We start from the raw sequence: 11,656 nt of genomic DNA, 5'->3' as shown, positions 1-11,656 counted from the left end.
GATTTTTTTCCTAGAGCTTCCAGAAGGAACCAGCTCTGCTGACACCTTGATGTTATCCCATTGAAACTGATTTTGGACTTCTAGATTCCAGAACCATAAGGGAATAAATCTGTGTTGCTTTAAGCCCCCATGTTTGTGGTAATTTTTTATAGCATCAGTAGGAAACTAATCCATGCAGTAAAACAATCCTTTTCATAAGTTCCAAGTGGGAATGTCAATAGTGTAAACTCTTTTGCAATGTTTTCACAATATGTAGGAAAAACTAAAAAATTTTTATATCTAATGATTTTATATCTAATGATTACATATCTGGGAGTCTATTTCAAGGAGATAATTTGATGATAAAAAGTCTCTTGCATAAAAATGTTTATCTTTATGATAATAGCAACAAACTGGAAATAAATGTTCAACAGAAAGGGTACTACAGGCTATCTGAGGACAGATTATCATTAAGCTATAAAGTATTTATTAAGATTTCATAAAAATATGGGAAATGCTATATCATATAAATATTACATTAAGAGAAGTCAAGATATAAAATTATATATGCACCATGATCTCAGCTATGAAAAAATACATAGAAAGAGACTGGAAGGATATAGGCCAAAATATTTATTGTGTATGGATGATTACTTTATTCATACAACTGTTCTGTTTTTTCTAATTTCCTATTATGAATGGATATTAGTTTTGCAATGAAATAATTATTAAGATCAGTAAGTGGCCCTTTTGGAAATAGAGGGCAAGGGGCCCTGAATCTTGAGACTGCTGTCATGGTTAAACCTTGAAGGAAGTAGGAGACCAGAGGAGGTTGTTTAGGAACAAGGCAGAGAGGATGGGAGGAGGGAGTGCAGGGGTTTCAAGGGCTAGACTGGTGGAGGTGAGGGTTGCAGAATGGTGAAGGGCAGCCATCTGTTGAGGTGAGTTTGGCTTTGATTTAAGAAAGAGCTATGGCAACTAGGTAGCAAATTTGGGGAAAAATCAGTTTAGGTCTTTTTGTGATACACGAAATAAATCTATTTAGAAAATGTAGAGTAGGCACTGTTTGTTGCCCAGTGTCTACTGCCTCTTCCATTTCCTGTCAGAACCCCAACATTGTGCTGCTATCCCCCTTTCCTCAATCCATGAAAATAAAGAAATTATATCCCAGTCCCAGCTGGGAATGGGAAGGGGATGGGTTGGTTCTGACTACTCTAAGCCACTTAGGGAAAGCCCATTCTGCCTCTCTCAATATGTTTCCAGAAGCAAGATTCAAGCATTTGCAATCACAGAGCTCAGAAAAATGCCTCACTCTCAATAAATGCTCAATAAATGTTGATGAATGAAGCTGTCAGCACTTGGCATTACCCTAGCAATTGTTATTGCTCTGGGAGTGGAGACATAATCTAGTTTAGTCCAAGGGGGCTGAAGAGAAAGGCATTTATGGTCAAATAAAAGGTTCCTTGTGTTCTCCAAACTCTGAACAAAGAAGCATATTACCCGCATTGCTGCTGGGTGCCATTTTGCCACCTTGAGGAGCCAGCCTGAGAACAAAGCCCTCACAGAGGAGGGCAGAGCCCAGGGACTCTCCATGAAATGGAGTCAGAGATTACCCTACCTCTGTACTTCCAGTTTTGTGAGTTAATACATTTCTTTTTTGTTCAGGACTCTTTGTGTTGGGATTTCTAATGTAGAGTGCAACAAGAGTCCAGGAATTTTTGATGGAAAACTTCAAAATATTTAGAACGTCTAGAATTACTTTTTGAGGGCTTATCTTGTGCTGAGCACTAAAGTTATTTAATTTCAATACTGAGTACAGAGTTTTATCCAGAGAAGGAGCTAGCTGTTCATTAAACTGACAGGATAGGACAGACAGTTATCTTTTTGGTCCTAGAAAGGGTAAATGAGTGGCTATGTCATTGGGGTACACCTGTGACAAATAGTAGCCTATTGTCTTTGGTTAGAGTATGCCTCAGTCAGAAAGGGGTATTTTATGTTGTATCAAACCTAACAACATAGCTTATTTATTGCTATGCTACATATCCTCCATGGGTAGTGGTGAGGTGGGGGGACTCTGTTCACTGTAGCTTTTAGGGACTTAGGTTGATGGAGCAGCCACAATCTCAAATGTCACTGGTCTTTCTGTCTGAAGCAAAGAAAGATCTTTGGAGTGTGTCACATAGTTAATTAAATGCTTCCATCCAGAAGTGATATGCGGAGCTTGCTTCATGGACATGCAACCTGTGCAATTGCACAGGGCCCCAAGTTTGGAAGGGCTCCATGTTTGGTTTAATGCTCTGCTGTTGCCATTTTAAATTATTAGTATTTTTTTAATTTTTAAAAATTTTATTGAAGTATAGTTCATTTACAATGTGTTAATTTCTGCTATACAGCAAAGTGATTCAGTTATACATATATATGTTCTTTTTCATATTCGTTTCCATTATGATTTATCACAGGATATTGAATATAGTTCCCTGTGCTATTCAGTAAGATCTTGTCGTTTATCCATCCCCTATATAATAGTTTGTATCTACTAATCCTAAACTACCAGTCTTCCTCTCCCACACTCCCTCCCCCTTGGCAACCACAAGTCTGTTCTCTATATCTGTGAGTCTATTTTTGTTTCGTAGATATATTCCTTTGTGTCATATTTTAGATTCCACATATAAGTGATATTATATGGTATTCGTCTTTCTCTTTCTGACTTACTTCACTTAGTATGATAATCTCTAGTTCCATTCATGTTGTTGCAAATGGCATTATTTCATTTTTTTCTATGGCTGAATAATATTCCATTATATGTATATATATTACCATATTATCCATTCATCTGTAAATGGACTTTTAGGTTGTTTCCATGTCTTGGCTACTGTAAATAGTGCTGCTATGAACATAGGGGTGCATGTATCTTTTTGAATTATAGTTTTGTTTAGATATATGCCCAGAAGTGGGATTGCTGGATCATATGTCAACTCTATTTTTAGATTTTTGAGAAACAACCATACTGTTTTCCATAGTGACTGCACCAATTTTCATTCCCACCAACAGTGTAGGAGGGTTCCCTTTTCTCCACACCCTCTCCAGCATTTATTGTTTGTAGATTTTTTGATGATGGCCATTCTGACTGGTGTGAGGTGATACCTCATTGTAGTTTTGATTTGCATTTCTCTAATAATTAGCAAGGATGAGCTTTGCTCATGTGCCTGTTGGCCATCTATATGTCTTTTTTGGAGAAATGTCTATTTAGGTCTTCTGCCCTTATTTCGATTGGGTTATTTGTTTTTTTGGTATTGTGTTGTATGAGCTGTTTGTATATTTTGGAAATTAAGCCATTGTTGGTCACATCATTTGCAAAGATTTTCTCCTATTCCATAAGTTGCCTTTTCATTTTATTTATGGTTTCCTTTACTGTGCAAAAACTCATAAGTTTGATTAGGTCCCATTTGTTTATTTTTGGTTTTATTTTTATTGCCCCGGGAGGCTGACCTAAGAAAACATTGGTATGATTTATTCAGAGAATGTTTTGCCTATGTTCTCTTCTAGGAGTTTTATGATGTCCTGTCTTATATTTAAGCATTTAAGCCATTTGAGTTCATTTTTATGTATGGTGTGAGGGTGTGTTCTAACTTCATTGATTTGCATATGGCTGTCCAACTTTCCCAACTCCACTTGCTGAAGAAATTATCGTTTCCTTCTTTGTTGAAGATTAATTGACCATAGGTGTGTGGGTTTACTTCTGACCTCTCTATTCTGTTCCATTTATCCATGTGTCCATTTTTGTGCCAATACCATGCTGTTTTGATTATTGTAGCTTTGTAGTATTGCCTGAAGTCTGGGAGGGTTATATCTCCTGTTTTGTCCTTTTTCCTCAGGATTGCTTTGGCAATTCTTGGTCTTTTATGGTTCCATATAAATTTTAGGATTATTTGTTCTAAAATGTCATGGATAATTTGATAGGAATTGCATTAAATTTGTAGAAATTATTAACATTTTAAAATAAGGGACGTCATATTTTCATTTTGCCCTGGGCCATGCAAATTTATTACATAACCAGCCGTCATGATATGTGTCACTTATACCTCATTGGCAAGAGCTGATCATATGGCTCCACCTCAACCACAAGGGGCATAGAAGTGTAATTCTATTTTGTGCCAGAAAGAGAGAAGAATGAGAATATTTACTGAATAGCATAGAAGATGATACAGAATGTCTGACAAATGTCTTCTATCTTGTGAGGCTGAGGGAATTCTTCCTGTTGGCATACAGAGCTCTGGAAGAACTTATTTGAAAAAGAGTCTCAGGATCTTTTGTGAGAAAAAGGACAAAAATTACAGTTTCTATTCCTAGAGATCCAAAATTAGGGAAATCTATAGAGGTGGACCAAGCCTAGGATCTGGGAAGGGCAATGAGGCTCCAGAATTAGAATTAACTAGGCTGAAGATGGGACTTAGCATGAAGATCAAGGGGTCTGTGAAGGAAAACTTGCTCTGGCTCAATGCATGCAGGGCTGGGAGCCCCCCATCTTGGTCAGCTCTGAGATATGATGAGTGACCATGGGCCAAGAGAGCTACGGCCTTGGATCCCAAAATGGGGCCATCACTGGGTCTGGGCCATAGAAATACATCATCTGTGGACAAGGATGCAAAGGTCCGGTATTGGACATTGACCAAAAAATGAAAAGTTATAGCCCCAGAAATTGGTGGGACTCCATCCTGTTGACATTTGGAAGGGAGAATAGTCCCTCTTCAAGTTGATTCAGCTCCAAAGTTCTTAGAAAAATTGCAAGGAGGAGCCTGCTTGAGGAGGAGAGGGGAATGTTGGATTTCTCCTACTAGGACTTGAATAATTACTTAAGACAATATGAGAGGAGGTGCTCTTTATCATATCCTAAGTTGGAGAAGCAGTTCATACAGTTAGTATGCAACTTAGCCAGAAGAACTATGCTCATGTAATCATAGCTGAAAGAGTCCTCTCAGCTTAGGAGGAACATTTCTCCCAATTCTTGGGGCAGTCAAGCTGAGTACCAGTGCGGCCACAGAGAAAGTTCATTGAACTCTGCTCTGGAGAAGCTGCTGTTGGGGGTGGATGCAGGTTCCTGGAGCCTGGGCTCAGCCAGAGTGAAGGCTTGGAGAAGCTGTGACCCAGAAAATCTGCTTGGATTGATGTCATACCCATGGCCATGTGAAAGAAGCCAGTGGGACTAGTCTTGATTTTCACTTATTCACCTTAAGGTCAGGGCTGCTTTGGCTTTTTCAGGGAGTCTCCTAGGACAGGGACATGATGAAGAAAAGGATCCAGTGCAGCAAATTTGCCGAAATGAGCATATCCCCTGCAGTGGATGCTCTAGGTGGTCTGCTCAGATCCTTGTTATCAGGAAGGAGCACCATTTTCCAGCTGCTGTGGAGCTGTTGTGTTGGCTGCTAAAGGATCACATGGACCTTATTCTCCCAATAATTGCCCTCAGCTGAGTGGGAGACACTTCTGGGAGGTTATATATGCCCTGCTGTTGAAGAGGAGTCTTCAGTCAGTGACTGACATGGAGGTACCAAAGATTGCCCTCTTCTGTGATAAGATTTATGCTCAGAGCTCCCCTAGACTTCAGATGAGACCACATCCTTGCTTAGCTCTCTTTGCTTCTCTCATTCCCATTCTTCTGTGTGGAGCGCGCCATGCCCGTTAAGGGTATTCGGCCTGGAGGAAAATGACCAATTGAGCACAGGCTCCCAAAATAGAGGCAGGCATTCATGCATGCCTCAATAAGGTTGAGCCAACGCTCTTGGGACTTCTCCACCCACGTTTTCCCCGAGGTGATCAGTGCTTGACGGGTGCAGGTGAAGCCCATTCTGGACAGATGAAAGCCCCCTTTTTGCTAATGTTTATCACAAGGTCAAGAACAATATGCCCAGTCATAACAGAAACTTTGGGTGCAAACACAGACGGTAGAAATATTGTTATCAAGAAGCTAGCAGGATGAAGGACAGACTGTTCCCACGAGAAAGAAACTAACCTAATCTTAAACAGAACCTAGTATGCTTTAACTCCCTGAACTCCCTGTAACTGCATTTTATAAAAGCTGTGCATATAAACAATAAAATTGACACTTGTTTGCAATGGCTCCTGGTGTCCCTCCCGTCCTCACTCTTTCCTCTTAAACTTTTTCCTCATCCCCTTGCCGCCTGAATTCGAGCCCTCGGTCGTGCTGGCAGCGACACTTCTGAGATACTTCCTCCAACATATTATGTGCATCAAAATCTTCAAGTCAGATAGTGCTTCCAGAGAACCCACCCTTTCTCCTGTGGGCTTGGAAAAGTGTTTGGTTAAGGACAAAGTCTCCTGGCCAGTGGGGACAGGGGTAAGGTGTTAGTGGAGGAATAGGAAGACATGTTTCTCTTTCTTCATGGTTGGAGACAATCTTCCCAAAGATTGGGGGTGAAAGTTACCGACAAGTGTCTCTGTGCAAGTCCAAGGGGATCGCAGAAAACCACTCACAATTGGCAGGGCCAAGGTCAGCTCTCAAAAAAGACTGGGCTCTGAGCTGAGACTGTGTCCTAATGCAAGTTGATGTGGTTTGTGAACACACCTAGTCACAGATTTTTGCCTTCTTTTTCCTTCTCCTTGTTCCCCTTTCCTTCTCTCTCTTCACCTATTTGTTCATCATCTCTAGAACTTTCCTCACCCATTTTGGGTGAGGCAGGAGTTCTTATGGAACAAAAGAGGAAAAGTCTTTGGGGGTATTCTTCCTCAGTGAAACTGACTTTTGACCTGTGGCCTCTCACCCCAACCTAGCTACATGAGCCACTAAGAGCAGCTGTGCTTGGAGAATGCCATCTTGTCACCGTAAGTGTCCTGCATGGCCTCAGTTCCCTATGGTTCTGCTTGCTCCTCATTCTTGTCCCTCTTCTCTCTTAGTCTCTCTCTCTGGAATCTACTGGTCTTTTAGAATTCTAGGGTTTTTTGCAGGGCTCCTGACACCAGTCTGACCATGTCTGTATTTCTTTCCTGCTTAAAATCTTTCACTGGTGTCCCACAGCCCTTCTAAGGTCTTGCAATGATGCTACTTGATCTACCTCTCCAATCCCTGCCAGTCTGCTTCCCTCCCCACCCTGTCACCCTCTGCCTTGGCCCTGTATATCACACAGCTCTGTTTCTCAAATTACTACTCATCCATCTGTGCCCTGTTCCAACTGTTACTTCCCCTGAGATTGCCTGTCTCCCTAATTGACTTTTCAAGAGTGATCCAAACTACTTTTTCTCTCTGAATTTCTTGCCACCCTCGGGACAATTGCCTATGTCACTGCTTGGGGCTCTTTCCTGCCTATCTTCCCCTCCATCATTCAGTACTAACTTTTAACTGGTAACAGCGCTTGTGTATTACACTTCTAGGCTACACAGTTAGACTAAGCTCCTTGAGGGCAGGGCTGTGTCCAGGACCTCTTTGAATCTCTGGTATCAGGCACACAGCACCTGGTATGAACACTGTGCACTGGACTCACCACCTATGCCAACTTCCTTCCAGTCCCCTTTTTATATGGAGGGGCTAGTAAAGCAAAATCCACATTTGCCAGACTCCCCTGAAGATAGGGTTTTGCACAGAATTGACGCAAAGGCCAACTTTCTGCTGCTTCCACTGGTTCTGCTGGTGAGCAGGCTTTAGCCATTGAGACACTGGGTTTTCCTGCAGTGCGTTCTAGTGGCTGATTACTAATTTCATGGCTGTTGAGAAGCAGGTCTCAAGGCATACATGTTTTGTTGGTGGAGGTCTAGAGAATGTGGCCTTACTCTAGAACAAGCAGTTTCACAGGGGGCTTGTGACCCCTGGTAACAATGAGGGGATATGTTCCTGTGTGTGTGGCATAGGAAGCAGCTACCCTGCTGAGCTAGTTCTGATGTGCTATATTGTGTGTCATGGTTCTTTCAGCTGAGTTTCTTACATTAAATCCATATTTGCTTAATATAGATCAAGTAGTTTCCATTTGCTACTACTGATCCCTGGTTGATATAGTATGCTTACAGAATATTGAAAGATCAGTTGGTTCTCACCCAAATGGGTTCATTTCACAAATGAGGATACTGAGGCCCAGAAAGAGTATCACATAAGCCAATGGGAGTGCCAGGGCTGGAATCCAGGACTATTGCCTCTTAGTCTAGTGCTCTTTCTCCTGAACTAAAGTGACATTTCTGCCTTCACTGCCCTTACCCTCCCCTGTCTCATTCTCTAGAATGAATCTCTTCCTTCAACAGGTGGGATAGAGTGGGATTGGACCACTTAAAAATGTTTATATATTATATATATAAGATATATAATATTTATATTTTAATATAAATAATAATAAGCAATATTGACTGCTTTCTTTTCCCTTTTCCATCTCACTTCCCCACCCCACTACTAGTACTTACCAGAATCAATTTCCTATAAGCTACTTGCTCTAGAATCCTTGTCTTAAGATTTTGCTTCTGGGGGAATTCAAATAAGAGAGAAGGATTCCTCCCTGTCAATAGGATGGCAAGTCTCAGGAAAGGCTATAGGCCCTGTAGAGGGTAGATTGGCATGGGATTTATAGACAGATGGTCCTTGCCAGAGCCCACTAAACTTGTCCCTGGAGATGGGCCACATGTGGACCTCAGTGTTTTACAAGTGCTGTTCTTCCATTCTACTGCCACCTGAGACCCTTGCTCTAAACCAACCCCAAGGTAGTCTCCAAAAAGCAGATTCCTTTTAGTAGAGTCTCCAGTGTCAAATATGATGCTCTTGTTTTTGGCCCATGGAAGAGGATGAATACTTGATTCCTTTGTCAATGTAAAGTTCGCTTCAAGGAGCCTCATTTGCATTTGGCCAGGCTTAAAAGCCTCCTGAATACTAGCTCAGAGCATGTGGTCTCTTCTGTCCTCACAGAGCAATTGATGTGTGGTGTGGGAGTCCCAGGGAACACAGAAAGATGATAGTGGCCCAGAGCCTGGGCCTCCTTCAGCACTCAGCCCAAAGCAGTTTAAAAATATCTCCAGAGAAATTATTGCTACAGCCACTATGGAGAACAGTATGGAGGTTCCTTTAAAAACTAAAAATAGAACTACCATACGAACCAGCAATCCCACTACTGGGCATACACCCTGAGAAAACCATATTTCAAAAAGAGTTATGTACCACAATGTTCATTGCAGCTCTATTTACAATAGCCAGGACATGGAAGCAACCTAAGTGTCCATCAACAGATGAATGGATAAAGAAGACGTGGCACATATATACAATGGAATATTACTCAGCGATAAAAAGAAACGAAATGGAGTTATCTGTAGTGAGGTGGATGGACCTAGAGTCTGTCATACAGAGTGAAGTAAGTCAGAAAGAGAAAAACAAATACCGTATGCTAACACATATATATGGAATCTAAAAAAAAAAAAAAAAAAAAAGTCATGAAGAACCTAGGGGCAAAACGGGAGTAAAGACGCAGACCTACTAGAGAATGGACTTGAGGACATGGAGAGGGGGAAGGGTAAGCTGGGACAAAGTGAGAGAGTGGCATGGACATATATACATTACCAAATATAAAATCGATCGCTAGTGGGAAGCAGCCGCATAACACAGGGAGATCAGCTCGGTGGTTTGTGATCACCTAGAGGGGTGGGATATGGAGGGTGGGAGGGAAGGAGATGCAAGAGGGAAGAGATATGGGGATATATGTGTATGTGTAAGTGATTCACTTTGTTATAAAGCAGAAACAAACACATCATTGTAAAGCAATTATACTCCAATAAAGATGTTAAAAAAAAAAAGCTAGTGGGCAGCCTGCAGCATCCTACCCCCTGGCACCTTGTCCTCTCCACCCCTGGCTCTCAGCACATGGCAGGACAGAACCCTGTCCTGGGCACTGTTCTCCGGTCTCCTCAGCCACCTTGGGCCCAAGGACTCTGCCCCAAGGTCCAGTCTTGACAAGAGTGGTCAGCAGAGCAGAGAGAGTCAGGATGATCCAGACACTAAGAGACAAGGTCACAGTTTATTGATTCAGGGACTTCGTTATTCTCTTCCTGCTTCAAAAACTTCTCTTTCATCTAGAGCTGAATATTTCCCTGTTACTTTACCAGGGGAGAAGCTTGTGCTTTGCTTTTCATAAATTTCCATAAACCATTCTCACACAAACACCCACCAGATATTAAACTCCTCTGACTTTCCCTAGATTGGCCATAACAGGTGGATACTTAGGGTGTGATGGAAGTTACATGGAACTCTTAGAGTTCCATGGGGTTTAGTGGGGGTGAGGGAGGGAAGAGGATTTTGCTATAAGTACAGGAAATCTGGGAGATTGAGGATGAACAATACTTTGGGGTCTCATTAGAACAGGTAACACAACTCTAAGAGGATTGGTCACCCTGCCATTTTATAGATGAGGAAACTGAGACTTCGTGTATGTTGAGGGGAGTGACTCATCCATGACTGTGTTGTGACTAAGAGAGGAATAGAGAGTCCAGGCTAAGTACTCAGCCTCCATGCTTCTCTGCACTGTCCAACCAACAGTGCAAATTTGTTATTACATCAGTTAGCTATTGCCACATAACAAATCACCCCCAAATTTAGTGGATTAAAACAAAACCATTTACTTAGTTCATGATTTTTATGAGTTGATAATTATGGCTGGGTTCAGCTGGGCAGTTCTTCTGCTCATATCACTCATGAGTCTGCAGTCAGCTGAAATTTGATGGCTCACTCACATGATTGGTGATTGCTGGCTGTTGGCTGGTATGATGGTGTAACTGAACTACATAGTCTCTTATCTTCTGGAAGGCTGTCCCAGGTTCGTTTGCAGGGTGGTAGTTGCAGGCTTCCTGAGAGCAGAAAGAGATAAAATCCCACTGCACAAACTCTTTTCAAATCACTGCTTGCTTGCATCACCTTTGTCCCATTAGTCAAAGCAAGGCATGTAGCTAATCTCAGATCCGAGGAGTAGAGAAAGACCTCATTTCTTGATGGAAGTAGCAGGAAAGTCACTTTGTAAAGTTGTAGGTACAGGGAGGGTAAAAACTTCTGTTCATTTTTGCAATCTACAACAGTTACAAGTAGTGTAATGGCCCACCAGGTCATATGAAGGGAGAGAATAGAGTGCTGTGTGACCCCCAGTTCAGTGCCAAGTGTCCTTATGCTGCTGATCATATAACATCTTGGCTCAACCCATCTGTTTTGTTCACCTTCAGTCCCTGGCAGACAGCAAAGAACTTGATTGGTTCTGGGACACTGATGAGGTACATTTTGGTGTGGAGTAAAGAATGGGGAGGAAAAAAGTAGGGGCCAGGGTAATGCCTGAATCCAGCAGAGCAGCACTGTTGTGGTCTGGGTGTGAGTGGTGGGAATAATGCTGAGAATGTTCCAAGATTCATCTTCTGACACAGGCTCTCATTCTGGACCTCACTGTCAACAGTACTCCCACCTCAGTTTGATTCTCCCTCACTAGCTTCCATAATTCCATTGTGGAGGAATTTATTGATCCCCACTTTAAAAAAATCACCAAACCATCATTCCTGAATATACTACCCCTCTCAAGTGCATTTGGAATATAAATTAACATGGAGGGTTCAGGCCTTGCAAAAAGAGTGAAACTCTTTGGGCTAATGGAAAATTAGATAACACAGGTGCCCTGTGAGGACATATGTTTTGGGGGCAGGTAGTTTGGGGTAGGAGGCATTC

This window comes from Kogia breviceps, chromosome 14 (assembly GCF_026419965.1).
Source record: "Kogia breviceps isolate mKogBre1 chromosome 14, mKogBre1 haplotype 1, whole genome shotgun sequence".
Lineage (NCBI taxonomy): Eukaryota > Metazoa > Chordata > Mammalia > Artiodactyla > Physeteridae > Kogia > Kogia breviceps.
This window is presented reverse-complemented; position numbering follows the sequence as displayed.